At 35.6% G+C, this 19,040-nt stretch overlaps 1 long non-coding RNA gene across 1 annotated transcript; it reads right to left on the bottom strand.

The window, feature by feature from the left end:
- Positions 1–7,280: 7,280 nt before the first annotated feature.
- On the bottom strand, positions 7,281–10,569 carry LOC104896861 (uncharacterized). Its single transcript, XR_007269896.1, has 2 exons — positions 9,985–10,569; positions 7,281–7,694 (listed from the first exon to the last, which is right to left on the bottom strand). It is a non-coding gene; the product is annotated as an uncharacterized LOC104896861 (long non-coding RNA).
- Between the last annotated feature and the right edge of the window lie 8,471 nt (positions 10,570–19,040).

Genomic DNA, 19,040 nt, shown 5'->3' with positions numbered 1-19,040 from the left:
TTATAGTGGTTGTTTTCCTTCTTAGAACATAGCTCGCCCGGAATAGTAGGACGAGCTCAGTTCCAAAAAGAGGGGGGGGGGGGGATAACAGGCCATAGAACTTTTAAGAAACTCATTTAGGAAGAATCCTATTTGACTGGGACATTTGTTCAAAAATCCCATGGTCGTCTAGGAATGAGGATGTGTTCCATTTCAATTTGGGGCATTTGGTTGAAGTTTTGTAGTCATCTAAGAATCTTTGGACGAGCTCATCTTAACTTGGGAAAAATAATTTGAAGTTCACTAATCGTCCAAGAATCTCTGGATGAGCTCATCATAACTTGGGCACATTAGTTTGAAGTTCATTAATCATCCAGATTTTAGGACGAGTCCCATTTGAACTTGTGCTTTTTGTTCAAAGAATTCAATTATCATCCTAGCTAGGACAAGTTCTATTTGAACCTGGGCATATTTATTTAAAGTTCAAAGATCGTTCAAACTATAGGACGAGCTCGTTAATCAACCAGTCTTAAGACGAGCTCCTTTTAACTTAGCATATTTCAACTAATTTGATGGTTAGTCCAGAAACAAACATTGTTAGACGAAAGTAGTTCTACAACAAGAAAATTTTCATTGATATTTGTTCAAAGGTTTACAAACTAATCTAAACAGGAGAAGACTAAGCTACAAAGATGGCATCAGCCAAGATACAATCAACAAACACTAGCATAAGACTATGAATTCTATTCAGCAAGAGGGGTATCTTGGCTGACAAGAGGATCTTTGGGGAGCTCTTGGTCTTCTTCAGGGGGCTCTTCCTCATTTTCCTCCTCGTCTTCAAAAGAATCGACGAAGATAGGGGGAGTACAGCCATCAATTTAGGCTATGTGCACCTCTTTCTGAAAGATTAGACGACGCTCAAACCAGTCGAAGTCCTCAAACTCGGCCAACATCTCGAAAGCCTTCATGTCTCATCCCTTGGAAGTCTCGACCACATCGATTAGTGCCTCCTTGGCATCACTAAAGGAAGGGACCGCTCTGCCTTCGGACGTTCATTCTCCTCACTTAGTGTGAGGTTATCCTTCCTGAGCTTGGCAGCGGCCAAGACGACAGTGTTCCTCACCTCCTTCAGCTTGGCAGAAACGGTTTCCATTGTCAGTAGTCATTCAGCCTTCTCATTCAGTAGCTCATTGATCTTAATGAGATGCTTCTTGTTGCTAGATTCCATTTCGGTCATACGCTTCTCCCAGGATTCTCGAGATTGACGATGGAGGCTCTCCAGCATCTGACAATCATACATGGCCTTGTCCTCAGCCTCTATAGCATTGTGGATGAGCTGCTTATGTTCTTCTCTAATCTCTCTCGCCCAATCTTCAGTTATCATGCAACGAGCAAGACGTTGTAACAATGAAAAGCAAATAAAAGTCAGTAGATGAGTAAAAAGAGATGAAATCATTACAAGTACCAAGATACAACAACGAAGAGTTTACCTCAGCAGTAAGTTGGGACATGTATCCCACGTGCCCAAACTATGCTCCCATTAGGCCTTTTATGTAATAATCGGGATAACACTTGAAAAGCTCCTGATTAAGCCTCTCCTGTTCAGCCTTCGTCATCTTAGCAAAGGCAGCAGAGGAGTCATCGTATGAATCCGCTAATGGATCAGCAGGAGCTGCAGGTCCTTTGCCATTATCTGAAAATATGGAAGAGTTCGTTCTCTTGACGTGTTAGACTACTGCAAGTTTGTTGGACGGACTCATCTGACGTCCAACAAACCGTAGCATCTTAACTACATTTGAGTAGTATGACATCCGAAGATAAGGACGTTGATCTGTATGATGATTGAATTTGAGCCACCGATCCAGCGAGCGACCCACTGAAGTCCAATCCGAAGATAGCAGTCGCGTCCATCTTCGTTACAACAACCATTTCAGGCTGATTAGCTGCGTCCGACTGATTAATAGGGAGAAGGGTGGAGATGAATCCATGCTCTCCCAAAGAGGGAGCAATAGTGGATGAGTCATCCGCCTTCAAAGGCTTACCCACCGGAAGCGGGTGAGACTTGTCTCCCGTTCTCTAGTTGACAGGAGTTGCCTTGTGAAAGGACGGTCATTCACTTTTGATTTTAGCTGTGAAACCTTTGGATTTTTTGGGTGAGGATTGATCCCAAGCTACAGTTGGGCGCCTTGTGGACGCAACTGGTTTCCCAGCCAACGTCTTGGACGTTGGGGCATTCTTCTCCAAAAAGAAATAAAGCACAAGTAAGAAAACGATCCTCCTAAAACAACGATGTCAAAATTATAAATACTGGACACATTCTGCTTGCTAAAGGAGATCAGCCAAATTGACCATTACCTTCTAGGCGAAGACCATTCGCAAAAGAAGACCAGCTAAGTACAACCGCCTTCCTTTTACGAAGAATCCTTGTCCGGAAACAAGAAGAATTTCAAATTTTGGACGAAGACCGTTCGTAGAAGGAAATGGGCCAAGTACAGCCGCCATCCTTTTACGAAGAATCCTCGTCCGAAAAGAAGAAGAATCTCATATTCTGAAAGAAGACCATTCGTAGAAGAAAATCGGCCAAGTACAATCGGCTACCTTTTTACGAAGAATCCTCATACGAAAAACTTTACAGACAAAGAACGTCCAAATTCAAACGTTCTCCTTCTGTGAAGGACCCTCGTATGAACCCTTTTCTCATCCTCATACGAAAAACAACGATTTTGTAACTTGCCTAAGTATCAGCCCTTTTCTCGGGCCTTGACTTGGTGTATTTATTCCAAAGGTTCTCACTGAACTTAGACATGTTTATGTCTCTCGTCCAAGATCTTTTTAGAAGTGCTATGGTTGCATATGCAAAAAAAATAAATCAAAATGATTCGTAAGACACATACGTTGGACGGTAAATCTTACTTAGACTTTTGGTGTTATACCTCTATCTTCGGCCAACCGCAAGCTAGTAGTGACCAAGAAGTTGTCGTCGTAAAACATTTCCTTTAAAGGAATATTCCATCGGTATGCTCCCAGTTACCTGTAATTGTGATCCGTTTGCCAGAACTGAGGGGTCTTTCTGTGGAAACCTTCACGAACAATCGTCGTTTTTTGATGGTTTTTCCCCTTCTCACAGCTGCTCATTTAGTCTGCCCCTTAATGGTTGGATGATTTGACTTAGAATACTCAACTATTCTGAAGTACTCGACCACTTCATTGTCAGATCTACTTTCCAGATCCAAGATAGACGCTCCTCGTCCGGTGTTTATTGTTGTCCGACTATGATAGCGATAATGCCTGATAACGTCTTCACTAGCAGCCTAAACGAAGATGAATTCAGCCTTCCATTCGTGCATCTTTGATGGTTTATCCCAAGTTGTGATAAACCTAGAGTGATTGCAGACGCTAAAACCAAGCTCCCTTAACTATTTTAGTAACTTTATATACATAGTGTATCTTGGAGAAGGCTGGTAAAGAAGGACTTAGGCCGCGCAGTTCGCAGACGACAATGTATTAAGAATGTTGTGCCAAGCATTTGGCAGGAATTGGTTATGACCGATGTTATAATACATTAACACTTGATCGACAAAGTTGTGAAGGGGAAATCTCAACCTGATATTCAGGACTAGTTGATAAATAGCAAAGTGACCCCTAGGAGAGCTCAAATTGTGGCCTCCTCGTCTGAAATTACAAACGAATAGCCCAGCATAGGCAAAATGGAGGTTAACCGATTGGGGTCAGGGCCACCTTTCTCTAACCACTTACGATTCACAAGAATAAAACCATGGTCTAAAAGGGGACCTAGACGTCTCCTAATTTTGGACGAAGTAGTAAAGGGATCGTTAGATTCTTCAGGGGAGCTAGAATCACCCTCATTATTATTGTGGTCATCATCTTCCATCTCAAAATATCTCCAAGACGGGCTAGCCTCTGGGTTTATTTTTTCAACAGTCTCTTCCCTGCTGTTACCAAGGGAAGAAAGCTCTACCGCTGGTCGAGCACTTTGAGTTTCTCATTCCCTTACTTCTTCGGGAACTCGTCCAGTAGACTCCTCCATCTCAGAACTGGAGGTCGGGAGTACGATTACTCGTCTAAGACGGGCGGTTTGCTTGATGCGCGCCAGATTACTTTGCGCAAGCAAAGATTGGGTCATCTGAATTTGTCGGCCAAATCAAATAAAAATGATATACATGGCCGGCCAAAATAGGCCCAACTGTGGAATGTGCTGAAAGGGAAAAGCGGTCGGTTCTAGCGTCAAGGCATAACTGTTGAACGACCGGGATTATTTGACAAAGAAGAGAAATTCATTTTATTGATTTTTTTTTAAATAAAAGAATAAGGAGTACTCGGAAGAAAGAGGGGATACTTGACGAGCGATTGCATTCGGTGAAGAAAAGAAAGTCTGGACGACCGCACACTCTCTCTAGAAAATCAGAAAAGTTGCAGACTGTTTCTCCCAAAAAAAATCTCTCTAGGTGTGGAATGATTTCAAAAAGGACAAAAAAACATATTTATAAGGGAGTGAAAAAACCTCCTGAACCGCTTAAAAACAACTGGTAACTCTTGAACCGGTTAATAAGAACCGATAACTTCCCCAAAAACTGGCGCGTCTTTGCTCTTTTGAAAATGAGGTAACTTACTCATGTAAAATGGCATTAACCGTCTTTGGCAACGGTAAATTCCCCTTTTAGGGAGCAATGATTATAAGGTAAAAACTTAAAGGCTCACAAAGAGACACATGGACCAATCCGAAGCGTCCACGTGCCCTAGTAAAAGAAGGAGGGTTGGCATTTTTACGGGGTTTTACTGATTAAAGGTTAAAGCCCACTTTTGGCCTAAAGGAATATTCAGGGCCCAATTCCCAAAAAATGGTTGCATATGTTTGGTGATGCTCACCTCCCAATCATTGTCTGGCACGTGTCACAATTTGATTGCTTATCCAGTGAGGTGTCCTTATTTTTACGGTGACCTGAAATGGCAGCATTCAAGTCTTAAATAATATAAATAGTATCCTTGAAATCAGAAATAGGGTAACTCATTGAACAATGTGCCATTATTCTATTAAAATATTCTCTTACTTTATCTCTCTATCTCTTCTTTCTTTCCTAATATGATATCTGACTTAAGATTCGGAGGGGGAACCACCACCCAAACCTCCCTGATTGATTCCTTTTTCTGCGGGTCCAGAGTACGATGCTTAGATTTGGAACACCAACATCATGAACCGTTGCACAAGTCTCCAATTTCCAACCAAGGAGACTAAACAGCTAAGCTACGCAAAACTCGGCTCATAAATCTCGTGAACAAGCTTGATTTTTATTTTGTATTAAAAATTTTATGATGTATATGTAATATTATCATATATATCATATCATATAACTAATATAAAAAGTTGAGTCCAAAAGCCAGCTCACGCGATTGCGACATTTAGCCTCCTTATTAGACGTCATTTTTCGCGCTTATTAAATGTCATGTCATTAGTTTTTTTAAAATAAATAGACTCCTAATTCAAATTGATAAAAATAACATATATAAAGTTTAGGATAAGGAGAAATAGAGTTTGGTTTACACTTAAATGCTTATGGACAGTAAATCAATTATAACTTTTAACGTATATATCAAAAAATTATAATTTTTGTACCATTAGAAAGTATTCAAATAATACCTTAAAACAAGATCCATTTATAATATTTTTTAACTCTAATTTAGAGTGATGTATATGAAAAAAAATACTTACTATAGTAACGTATTAAATTAACCTACTGCAATTAGAATTAGGGATGTGTTTTCAACTCCAACTTTTCTACAATCCTATTCATGTAAGAATTAGAAGAAGTACAAGAAGTTTTCCTAGAAAAAATGATGTATAAGGAAAAGTGTTCACTATAAGAACATATTAAAGTAACATATTATAAATTAACGCGGCTACTACTCTTCAGAAGGGTATCCTTTTGGATTCGAAACATGGCATCCAGAATATCCACATCGAGGGTGATAATCTCCTCCTTGTATATAACGTGATTAAAAAACTATGGAAGACTACTTGGCAGATACAACTTATCATAGAGGATATTCACGCTCTAATTCAACATTTTCATTCCTATTAGATCCATCATGTCTATAGGGAAGTTAACAAAGCTGCAAATTGGATAACTAATGTAGGACATTTAGTTCAGTCTAGTTTTGATATTACTTCTTGTACCATTTCAGCTTTTCATTCCATTCTTGTAAATGACTTTTTAGAAGTTCTCCAGCCTCGCGAGAAGGGTCTCCTAAATTTCATTTTTCTTACCTTATAAAAGATATTATAAATATACATGCGGAAAAATCAAAATAATAACATATTATATTACAAATTTTGTTGTATGTTGAAAAATAAATACGATCAAATAGCTAGTAACTAATATATAAAGTAGAGTCCAAAAGCCAGCTCACGAAGTCACGACATTTGATGTCCTTATTAGACGCCACGTGTCACGCTTATTAAGTGTCATGTCATTAATTTTTTAAAAGAAACATAGTCCCAAATTGATAAAAATACATATATAGAGTTTAGGATAAGAAGAAATAGAGTTTGGTTTATACAGAAATACTTAAGTATTGTAAATCGATTATAACTTTTAACATATATTTCAAAAAATTATAATTTCTGTATCATTGGAAAGTATTCAAATAATACGTAAAAATATACATTATACATATTAAAGTAATAGCCGTGTTATACACATTATTCAAAAATATATTTGATCATATCCTAACACTAGTATAATAAGAAAAGAAGAAAACTTTGTCCTGCATGTCAAGACCTCAACCTTCTTCTGCTCTCTCCTTCATCCTCAAATTTTCGGCCTTTACTTTGCTTATGCCACGTGGTATAAATGTTCTTCTAATTACCCTTCACCGGCTGTATTGAGCACTTCTAATCACCCTTCATTGTGCCGAGTATATAAAAAAGTAGAATCAGTCAATAACTAAGGGAATCAATCAAGCATCTATCAATTACGGAAATAAATCAAATCTTATTATACACTAGTGGAAAAAATGCCCATCTGATGCGGTCAAAATCGGGCTTACTGATCCGATTTGGTCTACATCGGATGGGCTCGCAACAGATCCAAAATATTTACCGATACGATCCTAATCCGGATCAGTAAATTATTTACTGATGCGATTTTTATGAATCATATTAACTGATCCGCCTTTCCATTAAAACCGCATCAGTTAATTGGAATTTTTATTTTTTTTTAAAAAAAGCAGATCAAACTAACTGATTCGGTTTCCAGCAAGAACCGGATTAGCTAGTGGAAATCAAAAAATAAAAATAAATTAGCTGCCACAACAAACTGCAGACTATTATTACTCTAAGTTCAGCACATGTATACATAAAAACTGTAATTAAAATACACAAACAAAACATGAACAAAAATTAGCGCAAATAAAAAATTCATTCTCCTAGTTCTAGAGAACTGATGATGGACCCATTAGTAACACATGATCCCTTCTGATTTCTCTTTGAAGTTGTAGACAAGAGAGAGAGAGAATACATTCAGAGTTGCCGGGTGAAACCTTTAGGCCGCCTCTCCTATTCCCTGTTGGAGCAACCTAATCCAGAAATGGATGAGGAACTATTTCTTGATTATTTCGGAAGTACAAATCAGGTTGAGAAATTGTAGACCAGTTGCCAATATGCATTTGAGGGCAGCAAAACTGCAGCATTCCATTTCCTGCAGTTTAATGTAATTTAGGAAAAACTGACAAAAACATATTATTAACCATGTGGAAAAAAATAGATATAATGATACCAAAGTTAGAAACATCCAAATCAAAGGAATTAGATGCTGGAGGTGAGGATTCACTTCGTCATAAAAATTTTGTCATTCTTTCTGGTGCTTTAAATGTCCAAAAATTCAATTTTGACATCACTGTGATTGTCTCTGTTATCACAACTTATCAAGGTTCACAACTCAGTCATCTTTTGCACATTTACTTAGTTCAGTCTATTTTTGTTTAATGAACTATTACTCCAGTATTATTGTTGTCAAATAATATGTGCCAGGAAAGGTTATATATTCTTTACATTTAGCTGAGGATCGATCAGATCACCTATTTGAGAGGACAAGAAACTAGCAGCAGAATCAGGGAATGAAACCTAAGATGGTGAACAGCATACAACAACGTGAGTTAAAAAAATAATGCATCATAATCAATGGAGCCCAGCAAATTCAGCCTAACAAACTAGCAGCAAATTCATTAATCTATCAGCTCCATGAGGAGGCGGGTTTGGCTAACAGACAAGGCAACATCTTAAACGAGGTCAATGTCTCAATGGTCTAATAATAAATCATAAGCTAATGAATTTACCTACCAACTTAGGCCTACTTAGACAAGATGTAGATCATTAAATGAATTATTACTAATATCCAGTCATGAGACAATCATGAGTTAAAACAAGCACACAAACACCCCCTGCACAGCTCCAATAGTCCTAACCTATCAAACTCTACCTAAACCGAACTCAAAAATCAAACAAGGGAGTAATGTAATATCAAACATGAGAGAAATATAACATGAATGTTCTGATTTGTGACCTCTGGGAACTAGTACATTTATTTGTTGCACCAATAATTGTAAAAGAGCATGTTTCTTAGGTGCAAATAGTTTTTGTACAGCATTGGAAAAGAGTAACTGCAAATAAAGCTATCATTAATATAAGAGCATGTTTCTTAGGTCAAATAGTTTTCGGGACTTGTGGGAGTTAATTTTGGACACATTACGAATTTAATGGTAAAATGTGCTTCCACAATGTTAGTGTTTACTCAGATTTATCAATATTTACCAGCCATTTCAAATATGAAAAATTAATAATGAAACTAAAGTAAATCAAAGTAACAACTAATGGATAGCTTCTTTTCTGTCAACCAAGAATCAACAACTAGGCACATTCTATTATGTATATCTCACAGGTTATGATTGAGTAACTGGAAAATTTTAGTTTCTAGAGAATGATACAAGGAGAGGAGCTCTTAGTATCAACTTTGTAAAATTCAGGAACCCCCTCGGGATACAGATGTAAACAGAGCCCTCACAACTACCTAAATGCAAATGTAAACCAAGCCCTCATAAATCATAAGTAAAACATATATAGCCATATAAATAGTCACAAAAGTCAAGTCTTTACAGTCGATAACAAATTTGTGATCACGACACTATTGTATCCACACATCTAATATATACACAACTAAACACCGTATCTACTCCGTAAATGTACAATGGCCAATATGTCTTCACTTTGTTTATTGATGAAATGCACCTGAACTAAACTTTTCGCCATGAGCTTATCTGTAATCCGCCATTCCACCGAAACCCAATGCATACAAAACCTTCTATACCAACTCCAGAGGATGACAAATGTCATTCAGGTTGTACTCTTCAAAACATACTAGACCTTATTACATTAATTATAGGAAACTAACAGTTGAAGGCTATATAGGAGCGACAAGTGTAACAACTACAGACAAGAAGAACCTTGGCAAATTTTAATGTACATGATTTAAAAGACCATTGAGCTTATAAGAACATATAAACTCAATAACATAAACAATTCATGAACACTCCTCACTTAATGTAGCAAATTATTAACAAATTACAGCAGAAAAAGCAACAACCAAAGAAGAAAAATTTTAGGCTCTAAAGCAATCAGAAGAAAAATGCAGCAATTGGGAGCAAAAGCCAGAAAAACTCACATCAAAAAACCAAATAATACGAATTAAATTCACCTCACAAACAACATAATTTACTTTAAACTTACTAATAATAAAAAAAACCAACATATACATTACCAAATTCAAGCATAAAATTGATCCTTTAAAATCATAACCACAAAATAGTAGGAAAAATCAATTGAAGTTCGACATAATAAAAAACAATTACAAATAACTAATCACATGAAAACCCTAACTCTAGTAATTCAAAAAATTCGAAAATCCTAATTTTAGTAGGAGAGTAGTAATTAACCTAAGTTCGCGACAGAGTCAAGATGAGAATGAAGCTTGAAGTAATGCGCTCATCGAGACTGAACGCTAATTTCAATGGCCTTTTCTTCATCCCTAGCTTATCACAACAAGGAGATCTTCTCATTTTCTCTTTCTTAAAGTTTTCTTTAATCTCAATTTTGGAGACAAACCCAGAAATTTAAAATACAAATTAACAATAACCCAGATGCCAATTTTCAAGATTTTCACTCAAAAGCTTCGAATTTTACATAAGATGAACTTGTTGCTGAGGCGGAGGTTTTTTAGCGGGGGTGCTGGTGAGATGAGGAGGATGAATATATTGGTGGTCGTGGTTAGTATAGGCGGAGTTAAGAGCTAAGGATGGGTGGTTCGCGAGGAGGAAACAGAAAAGAGGATGGAGTTAGGGTTTGTGTGTGGGGAGTTAGGGGGTTAGAGGAGATGCGCTTGATGAGGGCGGGGTTAGTAGAGGATGGAGGGGAAGGGAATAGAGGTTTGGATTTATATTTATGATTTATCATATTGGGCCAGAGATGTGGACCATGGGTCATTCTAAGGGAAAACGCGGGTTTTTCTTTACAAAAATATTGGAAATTTCTGATCCGGTCTTGTGAATCGGATCAGATTTTAAAAAACCGCAGACGTTTATATAATCTGATGCAGGCCACAAGAGGCCCGCATCAGATTATTCTGCCAACCTTCCCTTCCATTTTTAATGTTGATTTTCGAATGTGATTTTATAAAAACCGCATCTGTTACTAAGTGACATATAAGGTTTTTTTCCACTAGTGATAACTGGTCATTGTTATTGATTTTCAACAAATAATTCAACCAATATCAAAAAATGAGGATGAATATAGCTGTTGATATATGAGAAAATTTTGGATGAATTCAACCACTATTGATTTTGTCATCATATATGAGAAAATGGGAGTAGTTGTGAATTTTAGGGAATTTATAGGCTGGATATTTTTGTAAGAGATCAGTGCCATGAATGAAGATGCAAGAACAGGAGAGAGAAGAGGGGGGGAGGGGGTTGATGAGAGAGATTAGAATAGTAGTAATATATAATGTCAAAGGTATAGTTGTCATATTATACTGTGTATTAGTAAATTATGCTAATCACTTTTTGTTAGAAAATTGTATTTATTACCAATTGTATTTATTACCAATATCTAAAGTGATAATCGTCGAGTCTGATAAAGCCACGATTTGGTTGAAGTTGGACTACTTTAGATTAAGGTAAATTATGATGGTGATCATAATGATGCAATTACTCCACTTCAAATAATATTCTTTTCTTTAATGATTGAAATTAGCATATATAAATATTGCATTCTCAAAGTTTAGGTGTATAATATGATACTTATGCTTCCTCTAAGTTGTTGATACATAACACATAAATCTTATTCCTTTTTTTTAGGGAATATATCTTACTCTTATTCATATTACACTTATTATATATTAGATAAGCAAATTATATTTCTGGTGTCCGGTGGATGACCTATAACTTTAGTTTTGGGGTGTCAATTATAAGTTTTAGCCACTACCCATATATCAACTCACATAATTAGGATGATATTATTCATCGTAACTTACATAATTAAGACAATATTCTTCTTCATAAGTTGTCAAATACATGCTCCCTCTGTAGCTTAATACTTTACCCAGTTTTTTTGGCTCGTTTGCCAATGCAGTTCTTGGTCCTTCGATATCTTTGATTGGATATTGCTAAACCTATTCCTATCCCCATAGTTTGAATTAAATTGACTTACTCTATGTGATATTAAGTGACTGTGAATGAATTCTTAAGACCATTGTAATTTGTAAATGTTCAAGATATAAACTTGTATTCAAAGGAATAAAGCCACTCACTGATGTTACATATTACTCCCCTTATTGTTCCTAAGTTATTGAAAATTATAATAGTTGACGAATTATTGATAAGCAGTATAAATTGTTCATATAACACAAGTTCCTTATTTGTTTTTCTCTTTCATAAATTAAAATCCATAGAAATATGAAACACCAAAAATTCCCAAAAATAGAGGAATCCTATTTATTTAATCTTAATTCATCTTTATCTTTTCTTTTATTTTTCTATCTTTTACATGTGGGACTATTCATTTCCTGTTACATGCATTTTCTCTCTTTCTTCTCTTTCACATTCATTCTCCGTGCTTCTCTCATTCGCTTCACCTTTGGAACTCGTCATCTCTATTACACCTCTTAGCACACCATATATCTTCAACCATTCTTCACCAAATGGAAAGAACCTCTCTCAATTCACCTTTATCTAAAGCAAAATCTCCCAAGAACTAACAATGAAAAACCCCTTTTCTCCACCAAAAACCCTAGAAATCGAAATCCCTCAATAAACAATTTTGGAGGTAGAAGTGTAAATTTCTAAAACTCCAAAAAGAAGTTCCAAAAGAAGGGGACTAATTGGGGAAAGTGATAATGAAGAAAAATTTCCCGCAACAGTTGAGCGAGAAGATGAACAAAAACATGTTCCTCTTAGAGGAATTGTTTCCTCTTCCTCAAAGAAAAGGGTTGAAAGAAGTTATTCTTATGTTGATCTAGATTAGGCTAAGAGCGTTAAATTCACGGAACTATTCGAAATCTTAAAGGAATTGTGTACGGAATATTTGTTTGAAACCGAGTTTAATAATTCTTTAGTTCCTTTAGGAATGGATGAATTTTGTGCAAAGTTTGTGAATATTGATGGTGTTTGCACATCTGAGTTTAGGGGAAAGAAAATAAAATTTACCCAAGAAACTTTAGGAAGAATTTGGGAAGATCATTACAAAGGAGCGAATGTTTATTTTAAAAGAAAAGGAACCATGTCCTTTCCAATATTCTCCCAGGATGATGATGTTTAATTATTTGGAGGAATTACTGGACAAACCAAACTAAACCCTAACGTCTTAACCTTTCTTCAGTAGGTTTTGTTCAATGTAGTATGGAGAGCACTCATTCCTCGCACTGAAAAGCGTAATAAAGTTGGCTTACTAGACATGTGTTACATGTTTTGCCTTCACCACCACATCCAAATAAACTTTCCCTTTTTCTTCATGCAACATCTAGCCCACTGCATAGAGAATCATTTTTATTGGTTATGGAGCCTTAATCACCTCTCTTCTCACACATTCAAAGTTAAAACAACCAATTTGCCTACCTTGGGAATTAAGCAAGGTAATATTTTAAATGAGAAGACTTTGTATGGCTGTCTGTGCAAGATGGAGTTCTCACTCAAGGAACAATTCCTTTGAGTTCCTCTCATAAAAGGAATATGCCTATAGAGGAACCGGTTGAAGTAATCCTAGAGGAGCCAGATCGTGAAGAGCCTAAGGAACAAGCTCTATACAAAACAAAAGAAAAATCCTAAAAAAGCTAACCAGCCTGTTCCTAAGAAGGTTCCCTCCTTAGCTTCAACAAGAAAGAGCTATAGGTTAAGTTTTGTTAAAGTTGTTCCCGTCCCTTTTAATGAGGATGATCCTCTTGTCGTTTTCGATGAAGAGAAACATCAACCAACCTCATTACCATAAATTCCTCCTCTACCACTCACCATAAAAAGTATCCCTCAACTTTCTCCATCCACTTTCTCCGTTCTTCTAGCTATGAACATATAAAAGTTACCATTATTGAATCAACTCCCTTTGCTTTAACCTCTAATTAGTTACCTCCACGTCCTCCCTTTCTTCCTGCTCAATATGAAAACAACTCCTCCTCTATTCCTCTCACAGGAACAACAAGTCCTTTATAAGAAAAGGCACTTGTTCCTCCTCCCCAATTCCCTAGAGACACTGATTCCAAAGGGGAAGAAAAACATTCTCCTTCTACTGAGTATGGGTGGGTCAAGGAGGTTTATCTCCAAGCACAACATATGATAAAATTCTACAATCACCTTCACTGGACTTTATATTGCAAGACCGATAAGATGTTATGATTCATAAAAGTCCTTAATGATACGGTATTGAGCAACAGAAGAATATGGAGATCATGGTTCAAGCAACGAACTATTTGAAGTAATAATTAAATGATCATCATTAGAATGTGATGAACAAATTATAGAAACTGGTCGAAAAAGAACAAGTGATAGAGGAACATCAATCCCTTCCATCTTCTACCACCTAATGTTTTCGTTTCTTTCTATGAACAAAAACTCTTAGCTTTTGTTTCCTTTTTGTTATTTTTTTTTTCCTTTCTCTCTTGTTTTATAAATTTTTGGAACAAGTTCTATAAGAATATGAATTTGCTATTTGTCTTCGATTTTGATATGTTTTGCATTAATTCTTACTTGGAATTGGCTAGTATTATGTAATTAATGTTTAGGCAAGTCTAACCTTTGACTACTAACTTAACCATTTTGTTGTGCTTGTTTATGGTCTTAATATCTTTCACAAAGAAGTCTTCCCTAAATCACTATGAGTTTGATATTTTTGAAGATGACAAAGGGGGGAAAATAGTAGGAACAAAATAAATTGAAAAATTGAAAAATTGAAAAATCTTAAACATTTAAATCCTTAATCTGATCTTAATTAAAATTATAAATTATTATTATTATCTTTCATTCTCTTATCTTATTTGTTGTTTTTATTTTCCTTAGTCTGTACATTTGTTGTCATCATCAAAGAGGAGAAAAATGTTGAACCTTAGTTTTGATGATGACAAAGGAATAAAGATGTAGACTAAGTTATAAACTAACAAATTGTTGAGTGAATGAAATTTGAAAGGTATCACTGCATTGAGCAAAGAGAATGCTAATTAAAGGAAGAAATCAAGTTTGATTTTTAATGCTAAGTGAAGATGCTCTACAAACTAATACTAGAGTTGCATTAGAGCAAAAGAAACAAGCAAGGCTAAGTAAAGAGAATGTTTGTCTATTCCTTTGTAAGAAACAAACATGTTGGCACAAGAAATCTAAATTAAAGGAACTAAGTTGTAGTATTGCTAAGGATTTTATTGATTTGTTTTGCAAAAAAGGAGCCCTTGTCTTCGACATGGAGCAAAGAGAATGCTAATTAAAGGAAGAAATCAAGTTGGATTTTTAATGCTAAGTGAAGATGCTCTACAAACTAATACTAGAGTTGCATTAGAGCAAAAGAAACAAGCAAGGCTAAGTAAAGAGAACGTTTGTCTATTCCTTTATAAGAAACAAACATGTTGACACAAGAAATCTAAATTAAAGGAACTAAGTTTTAGTATTGCTAAGGATTTTATTGATTTGTTTTGCATAAAGGAGTCCTTGTCTTCGACATGGCCCAATCTGTTGGGATTCTAAAAAAGCTGTGTGAATTTAATAATACCGTCTCTTCTGACCAGGTTGGTGCTTTGATTGACAATCATTTGATTTTTGTTTAGGTTATCTCATGAGTATCTTGAATATCCCCTGCACCAACCCTCATATATATATATATATATATGTGTGTGTGTGTGTGTGTGTGTGTGTGTGTGTGTGTGTGTGTGTGTGTGTGTGCGTGTGCGTGTGCGTGTGCGTGTGCGTGTGCGTGTGTATGTGTACGCGCGTGTGTAGATTTTGTATTCTAACTATGTTTTTTGCAGTGTTGCAATTTTTTTTTCAGTGAGTTTTAACGCTAATAAGGACAGCAAGAAAATCAGGAAGTTGGTCTGGAAATCCTTAAACAAGGAAGCTCAATAATCAGAGAATAAAGAAGACAAGGTTGCCTTTTGTCGTCATTGTGCATACGTCAAAGGGAAGCCTACTTATGTGGACTTGAAGAAATTGTGGAAGCATGTTTTTCGCATCCATAAGGGTTTTCTATTATGTGAGGAATACTTTGGGTTAATTTTAATAAAACATTCCCACTTACATGTATGCAATGTGGATGAATGAGATGTAAATGTACTGTGAATAGACCATTGGTAGACAAGGATTATACTACTGCAGATTGTCAATGTATTTGTTGTTACTTGTGTTAATAATATACTATTCACTTTCTCTTGGGATATTCTCATGAATATCTTGTAGATGCGACACTGAGCACGTGCGACATAGGCAACTGCACAGGGATACCAAAAATTTAAGGTTCCATATACTAATTTTATATTAATAGATGTTGAGTCATTGTATAATTTTTTTTTTTGTTGGTGTTGGACTCATATATCATACATGCACCGTCTTTATTCGAGAATTAGGATAGATATGTAACTGTATAGTAAACTAGTCCAAATATCACTCTTGATCATCAAATTACAGTTTTAGTTCACTTAAACAATTCCTAATTATAAGTAATCAAGCAATAATTTTAATACTAATTGAATGAAAGATTGATGTCATTCCTCAAATATTCCAAAAGAATTTTTTTTTACAATCTTTAATCCTTAAATGAGGTTAGACTCCTTTTATTTATACTAGTAACAAACTAAGTCATAACCCGAATATAACTCATATTGGATTTAAACAAGCCCAACTTGCACACTGCACTATGTAAAACCCTTACCATAACCATGAGTTTATCAACTATTATCTGTATTATATAAGTCAAGGGATGAGGTATGGTGTTCCCATTTGAAATGACTATAATACCCTTTAATAATTTAAAATAACATTTTCTTTCTATAAAAGTTCAAAAATGCAAATAAATGCAACTTGCCATATGGAATAACTCAAAAATGAAATATGCAATCAGCATTAATAACTTGACAAAATAGATTGACACAATCAATTCATGAAATTAATTAGAATCTTTAATAAATAAAAGTTTGTGATTTATCCTAAGTCCTAACTATATAATACTTTGTGTTTACAATCAGTAAAGAACTATTATACTAAAGATACTGATAAGGAATTATTAAATCATCAACCAACTACTCACAAAAGAACCTCATTAATTTTAGATTAAAAAATTTCATTCGTACATGTAGATAGCTACATAAGGTTATTGACGCACGCATCACGTGCATATACGACTAGTAATATATAGTATAAGATATGATTGTAACACATAACTATTCAATAAACCAATAAATACAAAATATAAACTCTTGTCCAGAGCAAATAAATTAAAGTCAATGGAGACCAACATTAAAAACAAAACTTATTAAAAGGGTGCCTTGATTTTATATCAATGATGTTAATGTGTGAATATTTTTATTTTATAATCCATTAGTTTAACCCATAATTGTACTTTTAATGTATTAACAAACGAACTAATATTATCTTCATTGTACATGAGGTGCTTGGTAACTAAACGCCCTAAATACATGAATATTTATATATAATATAGTATTAAATTAAAATCTACACATGTTTGTACTTTTAATCTATTATTATAATGTTTATTGTAGGGGCCTCCTTCACAATTGAAACGCCCATGGTATCTTGCATATCCCTTTCCACAACTCATGGTTTAATATCGAACCTCTTATGGTATCGTGTTGTATGATATTCATTAATCATCGCATTTATACTTTATAACCTCAGAGGCTACTTTACATCTTTTGATTATCGGGTTTACTGGCTTTCAATCGCATGACAATAAAACGATTAGTACATTTGTAGACAGAGAAAGGTATGATGTTAAGATCTACTGCCTGGATTATGTACAGTATTCATCTCAGAGATCTTTTATAAAGAAAGGGTTAGTTGAACTCTTTTGTGGTAAATTAACTTATCCTTTTGTTTATGCCGATTTTGTACCAAGTACACAAAAGGAAAAGGAAGCCAACAACGAGATCTATATACTAAATTAGCAAATAGACGAAATATGTAAAGGAAATAAAATAATAAAAAGACAAACAAATTGTTGATGCGGAAAACCCGAATGACAAGAAAAACTGCGGGTGATACTCTTGATCACCAATCCACTAGTAGGCCAACACCGTCAATTACAATGATGAGAATACAACGACTTTGCTTTTCTTCTCTCATAACAATATGCAATAATCAGAGAAGGAAAATAATATAATGAGTGTATGAGTTAATGTGAGCTAGAAAGATCCAACCTAAATTTTACGTCGGTTTCTTACTTATATAATAGAGAATATTCTCCTGGAGCCTTTTTTGATCCTCCCCCTTAGTAGGGCCTTACCAACCAATAGTAGAGTAATGCCGCCCTTTTTTCTCAACTGCTTAACCGTCGATATTCCACTTTCTTTGAACTGATCACACTTGTTTTTGGCAGCCAAATTTACCTCTGTCCATATTTGAATATAATTTACACCAACGCCAAAGTGACAAAACCTGGGCCCATCAATTGCCCCTAATTAACGCATGTTGTCCTAAAAACCGCTGTTGGGCAAACCGTCAATTACTTTACTTTGGGACAATCGCCTATTTCACCATCTTCTCACGCATCTCTATTTAAAACCACCCCCATCATGAATTTGTCCTTTCACCCTTTCATCTCCCACTTCTCACTTTCTTTCTCTCCCATGATTGCTGAAAATTCATTGCCTCAAGAACGTCTGTTTCTCAGGTGCTTCATCAACCCCAGGCGAACCAAAAACCAGGTAATTTTTTTTTAAAATCTCTCACATTATTTTCATGGCCCCTAAGGAAAACCTCCCTAGAATTAGAAAATCCAAAAGAGCCCCCAAAGTTATGGCGAATTCAGGAGAGGTCGTCATAATCGAGGTGGGGGTTGTTGGGGGGGAAGAGCGTTGCTAGTGAGTTTACTGAGGACGACATAGATGCTTTTCTTGAAAAATCTGGGTTACCCATTTCTACAAAAATTAGAGCTCCTAAGATGGACGAACGTCCTGATGATCGCCCTGAGGGTTGGATAGTTCTCTATGAATACCCTTTCAAGATTGGGTACAAATTTCCCTTGAATCCCCTAATTTTTCAACTCCTGACTGTCATGCAAGTGAGTCCGGCTCAAATTATGCCTCTGGCTTGGCGTGTCGTCCATGTAATCGACATATTGACCCAAGACATGAACATGGAATTCATGTTGTAAGACCTTCTATACCTTTATGAGGTTAAAAAAGTGGAGAACACTAGGTATACTTTCTTCTTAAAAACTGGGCGACATTCTTTAGTGGAAAATTCTGGGGCAAATGACAGGGGATGGAAGAAAAGGTATTTTTTTTGTA

Source organism: Beta vulgaris, chromosome 9, assembly GCF_026745355.1.
Source record: "Beta vulgaris subsp. vulgaris cultivar EL10 chromosome 9, EL10.2, whole genome shotgun sequence".
Lineage (NCBI taxonomy): Eukaryota > Viridiplantae > Streptophyta > Magnoliopsida > Caryophyllales > Amaranthaceae > Beta > Beta vulgaris.
The sequence above is the reverse complement of the archived record's forward strand: the minus strand, read 5'-3'. Positions and strand labels throughout refer to the sequence as shown.